We start from the raw sequence: 15657 nt of genomic DNA on the forward strand, positions 1-15657 counted from the left end.
TACTAATTTACCATTTGCTAATACCATTTAAAACAATGGTATTAGTCTAAAGAGGCTTCAAGGAAGATAAGAACAATTACTGTATTCCCACCAGCAGGAAACTCCTAGCTGCATATAATAGTTTGGAGAATTCGTTCATTCCTCATAATGAAATGTCACCAACATTTCTCCTCTTAGAAAAAGCCCTGCAAGCAAGCAATTCACTAACATGCAGAGAGTTACTTCTGTTGCTGTTGCTGGACTCCAGAGTCTGCAGATAAGCACACAATCAGTGTACAGCAGGACACGTCTGAAATTCCAGAGAGCCTGAGGGCACACCCAAGCCTGGAGGGCGTGGCTGAACAGGGAGCAGATGAAAGAGTAATTTGTTTCATAGATTATTTCTTTTTACAATATTGTTTGATTATGACGTGAAGTATTGCAGATTGCAAGGTCTAAAAGTGCTGCACATCTGTATGTAATAAAGTGTGTTTCAAAGCTGTTTAGGTGTGAGAAGCTGCTGGAAATTGTAAACGACCTCACGCAAGGGGTATTCACGGACACCATGGGTCTAATCCCGTGCTCACTTGAGTCATGTAGCTCTAGAGGATTTTGGATTAGACTGTCAATGTTCAACCTTTGTCGCACATTGTGTTGTTCATATTATGAGTCCAGGCTTTTCCTTTCATCATAACATTTCCCATAAAATGCCTTGATCCTGTTTTCTCCCATTTTCCCCAGTAAAACCTGTAGAGATTCCACCCAAATCCTGTTCCCTTAGAGCTAATTCCATTATGGTGAATCTTCCATAGTCAGAAAGTCAGATATATCATCCTATGCAACTGAAAACACAGCAATGCATCACTTCAGACAGTGTCAGGACAAACTTCAAACAGGCAGAATTATCACCATGAGTGAAAAACAGAAACTGTAGAAGAATATTACCTCATCTATCACTCAGCAACATCTGAACTGTAAAACTGATTTTGAGCATGGCTATGAGGACTGGTCAGTGAAGAACAAGGTCTGTAGTGAAGACAACATACAAGGCTTACACAGCTGCCCACAGGACGCAGATGTGGGCAATACTCTGCATGAACAGAATGAGGCCATAACTTTGTAAGAGAGTGACCAGATGAAGTACTAATCTTCCGTGTCCTCCATAAAACGAGGAACCTGTTGAAGTTAATCAGGGCAGAATGATTGGATGAAGCTGTACATCATCTGTTGCGGAAACAACTGCACAGCCAGACAGCCTCTCTGTGTGCATGTAACTCAGCGCATATGCACTGTGTAAAGCAGTGCTACTGGTGGGAGCAAAGAGAGAAGGAGAAGAAAAAGTAACTCCATAGTCCTCTGCCTGTAATTCCACACCTGGAACGCCTACAAACCACAACAGCGGTTCTCTTGAAGGTACTCACAGGAGCTCCTATTTATGCTCAGGTGACAAAGAGCATCTAAAGGGCCTCTGCTCCTTTCTGCACGGGAGTTAAAACTAGGTAACTCTGGCTGAATACAGCTTAGAACACATTTAGAATAAGAGTGCTTGTATGGCTAGCATGGAAAAAACACTCAAGAAATTAACCTGGTACAAAGCGAATCTTTGGCCTGGTTTATGTTGGTCTAAGAACTAAGGTGACATTTAAACACAGTTCCGGTTAAGCCAGTTTTGTAGATGGGCCAATCTGTATTTTGACACTGCTGAAAACAAAGCTGGCCTAGCCTATCCCAGGACATAGTTTAACATGCCCACTGAACTAGTTTAAACATGTTTCTCCTAGTATTCATGTGCCAGGATAGATAGGATCTTTGAAGTGTTGCTAAATATCATGATTTTGTCACAAATCACAAGATAATTGGCCCTTTTCTCAAAGCCCCAGCTTCTAGAGTCATGTGAAATTGATAATCTCTTAGGGTTGGTTTTGTTGTTTGTTTCTTATAATAAGGTGTCTGAAAAAATGACAATGTGAAATGGAAGTGTGGCCTTCAAAAACAGAAAGTGTGCAGAACCCCAAATATTTTCAGGTTTCATCTCTGGAATTCTAAGAGCCACGTTTGACTCCAAAACAATCAGGGTAGCAGAAACTTCTTTGTTCAACTCAAATCCAGCTTGCTATGCAGAGAAGCACTGCTGTTTTAACTAAATGAGTTTCACCTCGCACTGTATTTAAATTGGTTTGGCTTCTGTGTTGAGACAAGTTCTTGGATCCTTGAATGTATAGCAAACTTTATAATATGGCTTTATTGACACTTAAACATTTTGCAGGCATACCTATGTAGCTAAAACATCTTCCAGACTGCTCTAGCAACACCAGCAAGAGTTCTAATGCCTGCAGAGCTGTAGCAGCAATATAATCCATTTACCACTGTAGGTTATTTCATTCAGGAGATGGAAATACATTTTTTGTTTTGTTTTGTTAGTATCAGCTGCATCTACAGTAGCAGGGTTTGCCAGTACAGCTATCTTGGCAACCCTTTTAAATGCAAACAAGCAGTATGTGCCCGCAGCACAGGCTGAGATCTCATTTTTAATGCTATTAAACAGCTGTGTCTTGGGCTTTTGCCTTGTTAGACTCTTTTTAACCACATTATTTTGTTCAACTGCTAAATAAACAGCATGGGGTTAAATGTATTAGTGTAATTTATCTTCATTCCTTCCTAATTTACACTTCGAATGAATTAATTAGAATGATCTAATTAACACTGTACAATAGCGGTGCCAGTGCCAGAAATCTCCCAGGGGGATGGGGCCAGGAACACCCCTCAGTGACCCACACCTGCTTTTCTTATCATTTGCCTTTGATGGGCTTTTCCAGCCTGGCCTGCAAACAGAGGTTTGGGCTGATACAGCCCAATGTAGTACAAAGCTTGTTTAGTGCCAAAGACATATTTAAAGTGTTTGATGGGAGATCAACATTCAACAATTATGCCAGCTTGCCCACTAGTTCTGAGGGGAGAAATGCCTCTTTGCCCTGTTCTCTTTTTCTCACCTCTATGTGTGTTTATTTTTTGAAAGGATTACGTTCGGTCAGGCTAGCCCTTTAGATGTCATTCCTGCATGGCAGTTCAGACCGACAAGACAATACCTGCTGCTGTCTAAAAACTAGCAGTGCTAAGGGGCAAGTGTTGGTGTATGTGACATGTAACTGCTCCTCTCCAAAACATCTCTATTTCATCAGTGTGACAAATGGTTGTGAGGTGTAAGCCCCTTGTCACTTGTAAAGTATATGAACACTGGCCCATTTGAAATCAGTGAGTCATCTTACATGTAAGAGATAGGAAAAGTCAGGCCTTGGATTCTATTTAAGGCTGAATATGTTTTGTACAAAAGATTTTCAGAAGGGTCAATTTGGCTGTAAAATAACGTTATAGATGTGGATAATATCTGGAGTGAGAAAGATTTTCACCTGAGGTTTCTTAATCCTTAGAGGAAATCCTTGGGAAAGCCTGACTATTGCATCTAGTCCAGAATTCACAATTCTGCATTATTCCAGCAGTATGTGCTTATACAGAAAAGTAGTATTGAGAAAAAAATACGTCTCAGACTATAAGGAGAAGCCACCCACTTCTCTTTTGTACATAATTCCTCTGTCCATCTTACCATTTTCCAGTTTGCCTTGCTCTCTAATTACTCCCCAAAACGTCTCTGCTACCTGACTTTATTTTTTTGCCTATTCCATGTTGCCTGTTCTCCCTCTTAGGAAGAAAAGTCTTTCCTGGTCAACAAAGACAACAGTGATGATGACCCACTTTTGACCAGGTTTGATTAGCAAGGGGTCCCAGTTATTACTGGTATGCAAACCACTTCCCACAGATACGTGGACCAGCACCGGACTGGGAGTCTCTTTGCTGGTGCCACTTCTGCCATCACTCATGATGACATTCAGCAAACGTCTTAGCATCTCACTCATACATTCATTGTCAGGAGATTTCAATTCCCTGTGCATATCTTTGCTGGCTATTCCCATCTCTGAACAGAGACTCCACAAAGGGACACTTCCTTACTTCTCTCCAGGAGCTACCTCCAGTCAGTGCAGACTCCAGGCCTTGCAGCAACTTCTCTTTGCTTCTCTCTTGCTAAGTAGCAGTGGCCCCCAGTGGTGACAGCTAAGCTGGCTTCTCATTTCGAGTTTTCCCACTCCGTAATGAAAAGCCTCCATGCTGTAACAGAAACTCGGCCTAAGGACATGTGAGTTCCTCACATCTTCCAGTTCTGCAGGGACTATGGGCCAGTTTCCCCTGACCCCTTTAACCCCCCAAGACCTAAGCTTGGAACGGACCAACGCCAATGAGCCTCTGAAAATAGGGCTGTACCTTATATTATTCACTAAATGTTTAGTCTTTAAGAAGGGACTAGGTAATTTGAACAGAGGACAGTGTGTCATCTAGGGAGACCCCTAAATGATGGAGAATTTTTGCTTGTCTTCATCTTTTATATTAGTATTGAAAGCGGAAGACAAAAAGGTATTCATGCAAACAAATAGCTTTGGCTTTGTAAGGACAGGAATACACATCTCAGTAGCTATTCTTACATTCATGAGTAGCACTACACATTTAAGTACAAGGTATTTAAGGACTTTTAATACTTAAGGACTATTTAAGGACTTTTATTCAATGTATTTAAGGACAGGGATTTTTGACATGAGATGGGAATACACATACTTTATTTGGTGGTGCAACTTTGAGTTACTCAAGTCTGAAAACACAGACATGTATGTCTCCAAAAATTTACATTTTAGCATGGTGACTTGTTACAGTATTCCCGTCACTTAGATCTATTTTGCCCTCAAGTCAGAAGGGAACTAGCTCTTCACCTCTTCAGGCCTGAAGGGAACTAGCTCTTCACCTCTTCAGGCCTGCTGAAGAGTCAAGCCATACACTGAGAGATGCCCGAAAAAAGAAGGCAATGCATAGGAGCTGAAATGCCCTGACTGCGTCATATACTTAGGAGAGAGCTTTGGATTTCTTCAGATGGATAAGAGCAAACAGGAGAGAAAAACTGTTTTTGCTCCTTCTGTTTTTTAGTGCCCAGGGGACATTGAGCTAATCTGTCCTTATGGATATATAACTAGATCAGGACCTTGGGTGTAAGTTCAGGTTGTTCACCTGCCAAAAATCTATGTCTCAGTGCTACGATCATCCACTGTACCAAATTAAAGTGACAGCCAACAGATGACTCGTAGTCATGCTTTCCATCATCATATACATACATCTTAGAGGACTAGTTTCCAAACTACAGGCCATAAAGTCATGGGAAGTGGTCCACAGAACCAAAGTAAACTGTGAAGTTTATATTATTTCCAATTCAAAAAGTATGATGATAAGAGTGCATGAGAAATTTGGAAGGTTAACATGGTTTGTTGGGGACCACTGCTTTAAAAAGACACATAGTACAGAATTTCCTGATTGTTATGGGTTTAGGACAGATCCAGACAAGTATTTTAAAGCAAGCTTGTTTGTGTAAGTAGGGCTTTATTAATTTTCCTGCTGAACAATTCACCACAAACATCTGAAACAGCGTTAATAGTAGTTTTGAGGCCACATTAATTCTGGATATTCTTAAATAGCATTTTTACAGATACTTAAGAACACTTAAGAAAGGAACACTTTTGAAGGCTCTTGGCAGAACATGAGAAGGTTAAAATAGAGTCTCAGTTACCTAGTCTTATTCTGTGAAGCTTGATGATTGTGAGGACTAAGTAATCTGATTCCAGACATTTTAACAGAATGAAATGTGTCCTATGGAGTTGGTATTTCTGTGGTTTAGATCTAACTTTTGAACATGTTGCCTACAGCAGGGGTTGTTTCCCAGGAGTTCTTATATGCACAAGTAGCCTCAGTATCCTCATCAGCCTATGTCTTGTTTAATGAGAAGGACTTAAAAGGACACATTTGCTTGTTTTAAAAGACTTGTTCATGTACTCTCTCGAAGCTTTTATTTGAGACTTTATTGTTCTTGTGTACAAAGGAAACCAGTGAATTGGATCCTGCCACAGAGCCCGTGTGTTATACAAAGGTTTAAATCCTTCATGGTGTTGGTTTGAATTTTTTTTAATCTTTTTATAAGCAAGCCTTTGTAGAAGATGAATTCACTATTGGTGCAGTGCTGCAGCAAAAATTTTTTTAAAAAGAAAAAACAGTTCATGAGTGAAGAATTGTCACATCATAATAGGCAAAATCTTGCAAGTTTCACTTTCAACAGTGAGGGGAAACCAGATTTCTTGAGAGAACTGTATTCCAAAAAGGCCTGTTACCTCTCTGCTCTAAATGTTAATTTGGACGATTTAGTTAAGCTGAAGTAGAAGGGCTTAAACTTGGAAGAGTGTAGTGCGGGCAAAGCTTCAAAATTTTCTCAATACAGTCTATGTGGCATTTACTCTGGTTATTGATTTGCATCTTCAAAGCTCTGCTTTATTTTAGGCTAATGGAGTTTAATTAGAGATCTGATTGCTGCTGAAAGTAGTGAAAATGAAACTGTTGATGTTTTATTTGAGCTAAACACTTTCTGGCGATTTTCCCAACCTCCAGGACATGTCTGAACATGTTTTTACTTTCCTATCTGAAGAAGGAGCCACTTGGCATGTCAACATATGTATATTTTGGCTTAAAGAAAAGACAGTAGTTTGGAAATACAAAAGACAAGCTTCTGTCTTTTGTAACAGGTCGTGTGTTAAGATGTAAAAGAGGTAATACATTAAATTAGAAAGAATTTGAAGTGCATAGTTGGAAGATAGCTAACTGATCATTGGGCTTTCTTAAAGAAATGGGCTAACTGGGCTTGTTTAAAGAAATGTATTTAAGGTTTCAGTTAACAGGCAATTTCCTTTTCAGAACCTATTTTTATCTGTATGTAAACTTAGAATTTTGCTTAAATAGAATAACAAAGCCTGGTGACTCACCACATCCAAATAATTGATTGGAAGAAGCATTGGGTTTTCCTTACAGGAGCAATGCGCATTCAGCTGTGGAAGCAATCATATCCTGTGCTGGCTAAAAGATCAGAAGATTCCCACTAGTACATTCTCTAGACATCTTTGAAATTCATTGCTTATTGTGACAAACTGCACATATCACAAGTATTCTGGATAGAAAAATACTTGCAAGCTTTGTCATATCACAATAAACAGATGGGGGCAGGGGCTGGCAGCCTTAAGACAGTGGTCCTCACATAGCAGTTGTCAAAGCACACATAAATGGATTTTGTAGTTCAAAAGTAATAGTTCACCAAAATAGCTAAGCAGATATCTCTAAGTGCTCAGTAGCTTGTGTGAAATGCCAGTACGCTTAAGGCGCACGCGCGCGCACACACACAAGCCCAGCCTTTGGTATGCACAAGCCCAGCTAGAACATGTGTTTGTACATGTGTAGTCTCATTTTCTTAGCTAGAAACAAAAAAAAAGAAATTTATGGATGACCAATTATATGAAAATTCATAAGATTTGGAAATCTGGCTTCAAAAATTTCTCAAGCAAATTTCACATGTTCATTGTTCATATGAAGATAGAAAATACCTAAAAATCTCAATAAATGTTAATACAACTGCCAGATTTTCATGCAAATGAAAGCTGCATGCATATGCTAACAGAATCCTAAAATTTGCCTAGAGGATTACTTGAGCTCCTATGACTAAGATACTTTGGAAAGTCCTTCTATTCTCTTCTGCTCAAGTACATTTCAAGACGCTTTCCTTCTGCTGCAGGTCTTTGAGATTTCTGTACGCTAAATGGGGAGAAATCTTTGAGGTAAGAAATATCTGACAAAAATCATAAGTGGTTTCATCAAATGCCATTGATTTTCCCAGATCACAGTCAGATCAAAAGAAAAAAAAATTAAAAGAAACAACATAGAATTCTCCTTTATGATTGAAACAGCAGATTCCATACAGTTTTTATAAAATCAATAAATAAAATTATTTTACGTTGCTTCTCTGAGCAGGTCTAGTGAAGATGTGTTTCTGCAAGAGAGCTGTGTTGTCCAAGAGCAAGAGTTTTAAATTTTCTAGAGTTCCTATGTCTTATTTCCTACCAAATAACATTAACGTGTGAACTTCTAAAACATGCATTAAGTAATGCGATGTGGTTTAGCTTTTTCATGCTAATGCATCTCAATAAACAGACTATAGAAATGAAAATACATTTAAAACACAGGGCTCCCAGCGCATCCAAATATAAAGCATAAAATTTAGTCTGTGATCTTCAGAGTAAATTTAAACAAGGACTAATCTTTAGACTCCGTAACTTGTCAAATTTTTTTAGTATATCCTAAATATTCTGAATATTTTAGCATACCCTGATATACTGTATGAGAAATAAACTCAAAAAATCCAGTCCATTGTTTTAAGGGACCAAAAGAAGAAGATCCTTTAATAATTTATTACTACAACAAGGTTTGTAAGAAGAGGAAATCTCTTCAAACTTTCATTCTTCTTCTAGTGTTATAGTTACAGCACCGGAACTATTACCGTAGAATTACCATCACGTTCAACTGTTTACTTGCTAGGTACAATGCTTTAGACACCTCTGTTTAAACCGTGACAATCGTGAAGTCTGGGCTGAGTTCTGCTGCCATCTCCCTCTCCTCTCCCTCGCAGCGAGGTGGCAGATGCCTGCCCCAAGTCAGCACCTCTGCGGGCAGGGCGGGACACGAACAAGCTCCCTGTCTCTGGCTGGGAAACAAGACATGGCACTAGGCAAGGCAAGAAACTGCCCAAAGCGCGTGAGAAATGATGTTAAACTCACTGTTTAGGCAATCCCTTATCATGAACAACCATCAGACATCTGCAAAAGGATCGGGTGAATCCTGGCTTCATTGAAGACAGTAGACAGATGATCGGAGACGTGGTTTTGTCTCACTAATTATTACAGTGCTAGGCAATTAAGTTTAGTGAAACAGACATGCATTTATATTACCTAGGCTCACAAATGTAAAAGTAACTCCACCCTTCCCTCTTTAAATACATCCCTCCTCCTTTTTTTATTATTACTTATGGTACAATTACTTATTCTTTATAGATAAGCACATTCTTAAGGAAGTCATGACAATGGTATTTTTTCCTTTCTTGTTTTCTGCATGTATTTATTTCTCTTTGCACATTCCTGCCTTGCTCCATCTTGGCATAGCGCATTCAGGCTATGTCCTAACTGTTAACAACATACATTTCTCTTAGCTGCCCTCCTAGCTTAGCAGTATTTGTCCATAAAGGTAAAAGGAGCTGCAGAGAGGGGAGCCTGCCAATTGCACAGCCAAAATATACTCAGTCACACCCTGGTAATGGACTGATTTTGGAAGGATTGCACAGATTCCACCCCGATAGGTTTTGGTACCACACCCCCTATCCAATCCACTTATTTCAGTAAATCCCACAACCATGAAAAGATAGGTCTGACCTGTTAATGCCTGCAGGCATAGTTGTCCACTCTACCCTGATGTGAACCAACAGATAAACTCGAAAGTTTCTGAAGCACATTTTCTCAACATCATTCATTTAAGACTAAAACCCAGCTTCTGTGAAGTCAATGGGAGTTTTGCCAGTGAATGTCAACACCTCTGCTATTTTATTCCTTGGCTTCCTAAGCAGGAACTGCCAATCATGCTGTATTACACAGTAATTTTATTAGGCATCCAATCGTGCTTTCAGTAAAGTACAGACAAGTTACCCTTTGCCTTTGCCGGCAACAGAATCAGGCGCCTTTAGCAAACCACCAGATTCTCTAAATGTTTCTTTCGTTGGAAGACTCAACTCTAAATGACTTCAAACCATTCTGACTTCAAACCATTCTGACTTCTGAACTGATAAACTAAAACATTATGCTATCACATATACGTAGTATCAAACTCCTGTCTGCAAGCCTATTTTCTGACTTTTTTCCCCTCTTTCAGGACTTAAGTATTTTCCTATTTCCTTCTGAATAGCAAAGCCTGTAAACTACACATTGGTAGATTCTATGTTATATCATTCTGCACAACTAACATGAAGTATCAAGAAAACATAAGATAATAAAAAAATCCAAGTCTCATTTTTCATCAGAAGATCAACTTGAGCTTTTTAAAAATGTGTAATTATTACTTCAGACTCTTTGCCTAGAGGTAAGTATTTTGCCTGAGATGTCTTTTTGTCTGATTATTTTTAAAAAATAATCATCTACATATGTCAAAACATACGGCTAATGTTATTAGGCAATCTTCTTAAAATATCGGCACCTTGGCACAGCAGCTCTTGGCAGAACTGAAAGCAGTAGACAGATATGGCTTTAAACTGTCTTCCTCTCTTTGTTTCCCTTTTTCCAGTTCCAGCTACAGCCAAGGCAAAAAGCCACCTCCAAGCTTCTTTTCATAGCTTTTACATTCAATAGCCCTCAGGGAGGGAAAGCAGAAAAATGGCAGTACATGTGTGCTACTTCAGGAACATGAAATGTGAGTAGCACAAGTCTTCTCCATCCAGGAGTTTGCTTTAAAGCCATTTCACACTATCAACATGGGTAGACGCAGTTCTAAGCACAGGGTGCCATTTGACTGCACATTCCCCCTAGCCACACAATTGATGTGAACAAAGCTGGCTTTCTAAGCACTCTTCAGCTGACCAAACATAGTGTTGAAAATTATAATAATAAAAGGTATTATAGATTGATGTAGTCTATTTCTGATACCATTTATTCGTAGCAGTACTATGAAGAACATTTACACAAAGTACCTCAGGTAATACGAGTAACTAATGACCACAAGAAGCAGGAGTTAAATAACATGATCTGACCACTTCTTCTGACAAATTAAACTGCAAATGCAATACACAAGTCTTAGAGCTCACTGAACAAAAGAGATTACTTACAGACTGCCAAAAAAGAAAGCAACATCTGTTACTGGGGTCTATACAAAGAAAATATTACTGTTTAAATGCAATCAAAACTGTTCTGCAGCTCTTAAAATCCACGGTTCACTTTAAATGTATTGGGGTTTTTTTTGAAACTTGATATTTTGTAAGGTTTTCTTTATCTCTTAAAAAAAATGTTTCTCCAAAATATTTCACAATAAATCTTGAAATTCTTTTCAACAGGTCTTACTCAGTATACTAAGCAATACTGCTTACAAATATTTTTTAGTTACATTGTGGTAGCTCTTTGGGTCATGAATCAATGTTTAGTCATATCTTTCTTTGAGACTCTCCATAGTCATAGCTTTCAGATCACAACTCTCAGGCTCCACACTGCACTTCTAAATGAAATATCACAATAAATTAAATATTCACAGTAGAGATTAGGGGCTTGGGGAGGTGTGTGTATCAATAACTACATTGATTATGTATTAAAGGATTGATCATTCATTCATTTTATCAATACACAGAAAGTTAAAAATATTTCAATTCTAAAGTCTTTCTTATCTACACAGCACTTTTAAATATAAACTCCATAAATTCCATAGCATTTACTCTGCACTTCCCCATTAAGTGATTAAATTAATTTTGAGAGCTGAGATTCCTCAAGTGAGACTAAAGTATATCAGAATATCTTCTTTATTGTGTCAAAATCATAGAATATTGGCTGGAAAAGGTCTTTGGAAGTCTCCAGTCCAACCTCTTGCTCAAAGGAGGGTTACTTTTGCAATTAAATCAGTTTGCTCATGGCCCTTTTGAAAATCTCCAGCCAAATTTTGAAAAATCTTCAAGAATGGAGGATATTAACTTCCTTCAACTCACTGATGATGATCTTGCTTATGCTACCCAGGATGCTGTTCGCCTTCATCGCTGCAAGGTCATACTGCTGACTCAGGTTCAACCTGCTGTCCACCAAGAGACCCAGTCCTTTTCTGCAGAGCTGGTCTCTCACCAGTCAGTGCCCATCCAATGCATGGGGTTTTTCTGCCTCAAGTGCAGGACTTCACACTTATTGTTGTTGAACTTGTTCCTGCTTGTTTCATGGTTGCAAGGTTCCATGGGTTTGTATATGTCCGGCTTATTTAAGTATTTCCTAATTTGATCCTCCTCTACTGTGGGTGATCTCTCTCTTCTCCAAACTTCACTAGTAGTAAGAGAAACCTTATTAGAATAGAACAGAACAGAACAGAACAGAATAGAATAGAATAGAATAGTTCAGTTGGAAGGGACCTACAATGATCATCTAGTCCAACTGCCTGATCACTTCAGGGCTGACCAGAAGTTAAAGCATATTATTAAGGGCATTGTCCAAATGCCTCTTAAACAGTGACAGGCCTGGGGCATCAACCACCTCTCCACCCGTTCCAGTGTTTGACCACCCTCTTGGTAAAGAAATGTTTCCTAATGTCAAGTCTGAACTTCCCCTGGCACAACTTTGAACCATTCCCAGGCGTCTTATCACTGGATTCCACGAAGAAGAGATCAGCATCTCCCTCTCCACTTCCCCTCCTCAGGAAGCTGTAGAGAGCAATGAGGTCGCCCCTCAGCCTCCTTTTCTCCAAACTAGACAAACCCAGAGTCCTCAGCCGCTCCTCATAGGACATTCCTTCCAACCCTTTCACCAGCTTTGTTGCCCTCCTCGGGACGCATTCAAGGACCTTCACATCCTTCTTAAATCGCGGGGCGCAGAACTGCACACGGTACTCCAGGTGAGGCTGCACCAATGCTGAATACAGCGGGAAAATCACCTCTTTTGGCCAGCTGGTTATGCTGTGTTTGATGCACCCCAGGATGTGGTTTGCCCTCTTGGCTGCCAGGGCTGACTCCTCTTGAGCCTGCTGTCGACCAGCACCCCCAGATCCCTCTGCAGGGCTGCTCTCCAGCCACTCCTCTCCCACTTGCTTTAAAACAACCTACAACATATATTTGGAAATACACATGTAGAGGATTTATTTGTTTGAGGAGATATTGCAGAGTAAAAACAATAACTAAAGAAGCTGTAAGAGAGATTTGACATTGACAGCTTTTCTACAGGTGATAATCATGGAAAAGGACATGGAACAGAAGGATTATAGCAAATGCAGAACATTGTAGGGTCGTATCACGTGGACAGAGCTCAATAGGCTCAACAGAAATGGGAATGGTAAATGAAAGAAAGTCGTAGGTGCCATTCTTGAAAAAGCAGTGATGATTCAGGCTGAAAATAGTAAAAACCTTAGACAAAGAAAAGGTGTAGAGGAGAGAACAGCTCAGTTACGTGCTTTTCAGGGCTGTTTGGAAAGTAACAATGACAAAATCAAGGTGGACAGGGTTCAGTGGAATCCCTTTTCCACTCAATAGATGCTCAATTCACCTAACTTGAAAATGCCATGCAAGACTATAAAAATGGAGACTGTGCAGCTGGCTCTTATGCAAAGCTGTTGTCTTAATGAGAAAATGTGAAAGGCTGAAGAATAAACGTAAAAGAATAATTATTTCATAGACCTGTAAATGTAACAAAACACAGTCCTAGAGAAGAAATAAACAACTCCTAGATCAAAGGATTCATAGATCACCTTCACTGGAGGAATAAGTAGAAATTTATTAGTTGCCTTTTTCTTTTTCTTTTTTTTTTGAAGCCAGCTCACAATAAGTATACAGCTCAATGTCAACTTAAATTACATCTACAGTTTTCTGACAGATTCATTTGCTTTTTCAGGTTTATGTCTAACACACTGACAGTTTCTAATCAATAGGAGACAATTCCCTTTGAGAGTTATTAAAATATACCTTGCATTTAAATGCAATAAAAAGCATGACTGAACATGCCTCTGTTCCTCATAACACATAAATACCACATCTGGTCCATAAAAAACATGCATTATACAGAGGTTGTATGAATGCCAGATACGTATTATTACATGGAACTGTTTTATCCATCTAGCCTAATTTCCAGATGTTTTATTACTTGTAGACAAGAGTATTGTCAAAACTGTTGCTGGAAGTCCATTTATTTCAAGAGGGCAAGGGATAGGGGTAGTGAGTTAAGCTACAGGAAATGTTTGCGATACAGTTAATGGCAAGTCATGTGACTGAATCATCAGTGCTATCATGTTTAAAGAGATGCACTTAAAAATTCAATTTCAGACTAAAATTTCAGTTGACTGCATTTTAAATATGCACTTACTTATTCTTCCAGCAGTAAATGGCACATAATTGCAGGTAATATTTACAAAAAACAGAGCAAGCAACTAATGGAAATGAAATAGAAACCATTAGTACAAAAGTTGCTGGTAACTATAACCATATCCAAAAACATATCAAGCAGTTAGCTAAAAATTCTGAAGACATTGAAAACTAATATCCTTTAATTCCTCCAATTTGGAATTGGGTTGTGAGATTTTTCTTGAGTTTTTTTTTGTCTGTAAGGAACAGAAATGTGTTTTCAAATATTATTTGAAATGAAAGCGACAGTTCTCAAGGAATCATATGACATCTGAAAAGCTTGTTTGGGTCCCCCACAAAAGTAAGGTTTTTAGTACAATAGTAGAAGTATGAAGAGGGGATGAAAAGGCATGTGAGATGAAAAGATGAGCGCATAAAGGAAAGGAAAAGCAGCAGACACTGTCATAAAAATGGTGTTTCACCAAGATGTCAGAAGAGACAGGGATAGGTTTAGTTTGAGCACAGCAAGGTAGGAATGAAGCAATTTTAAGAATGCCACTAGAAAGTAGGCACTAACGTAAGGGTTGGACAGTAGCTGCTAGTTTTCCTTGTAATGAAATTACATTTAATTAAATGCAGGATTGGGTTTAGTGAAGTACAAGCTATAAAGAGATGTGAAGATTACCAAATGAAAACACACTGATTTTTAGAATATTTGGTGTATCAGTATGACATTTCTGATTTGATCCCTGAAAAAAACCATAGAATGACTATAGTAAATTTACTTTACAATCCCATTCAAAATGGCATCATAATGTGGTCTCCTAACTTCTGTTTCTAAGAATTAACATTAATCCCAGGCTCTTTGCTGTCCTGTAACATTTCTTACACTGGCACTGAAAACCTAGAAGTTCCTCTCCTCAATTCATTGTGGGTCCTGTTTCAAATTACGTACTACTTCTCACACCATGCCTTCTTTTTTAGTAAATCCTGAGCAGCAGCACACCCATTTAAAAAATACCCAAACACCTCAATGCTCAGGTAAAGGGAGGCAGTCCTAATAATGTCTTAGAGAAACATGGAGGCTACAGTCGACTTCCCAGTTAAATGATTAATTTGACTACCTCTCCTCAAATTTACTAAACACCAACATTTAAAACAGGCTTACACTACATCCACTAAAACCTAGAAAAGATTTCTAAATTTCTTGAGATACTTAATGGCTGGGGGGTAAAATTAATTTCAGTCCTATGAATACCATGACCCCATAACTTGTCTTCCCCTGAAACCTAACATAGACTATAAACATCACCCAAGGCTTAGACAGGACTCAAAAAATGGGAAAATATTCATCATCCTGTCCATGAAAAATATGATGGTTACTCCACCATCACCAATAGTTCCTCAGAAATCAAGTTATGATGATGAATAACATACCCTACTTGCAGGTTAAGTATGTCCTGCTGCAGCTATTAGCCCTCTTCCCTAAAGACAGCTCCAGCAACTGCCTCATTGATTAGCATTTCAGCGGGCCCCTTAAACCAGTCAGAAAACTTGCGGTTTAGTGTACCACCACCTACAAGACTGGGACATCTAGAATTACAGACTGAGTAGCACAGCACAGGAGATTATCCTTGGTAAACACAAGACCCCTTGGTGGAAGTGAA

This window comes from Calonectris borealis, chromosome Z (assembly GCF_964195595.1).
Source record: "Calonectris borealis chromosome Z, bCalBor7.hap1.2, whole genome shotgun sequence".
In the NCBI taxonomy this organism is placed as follows: domain Eukaryota; kingdom Metazoa; phylum Chordata; class Aves; order Procellariiformes; family Procellariidae; genus Calonectris; species Calonectris borealis.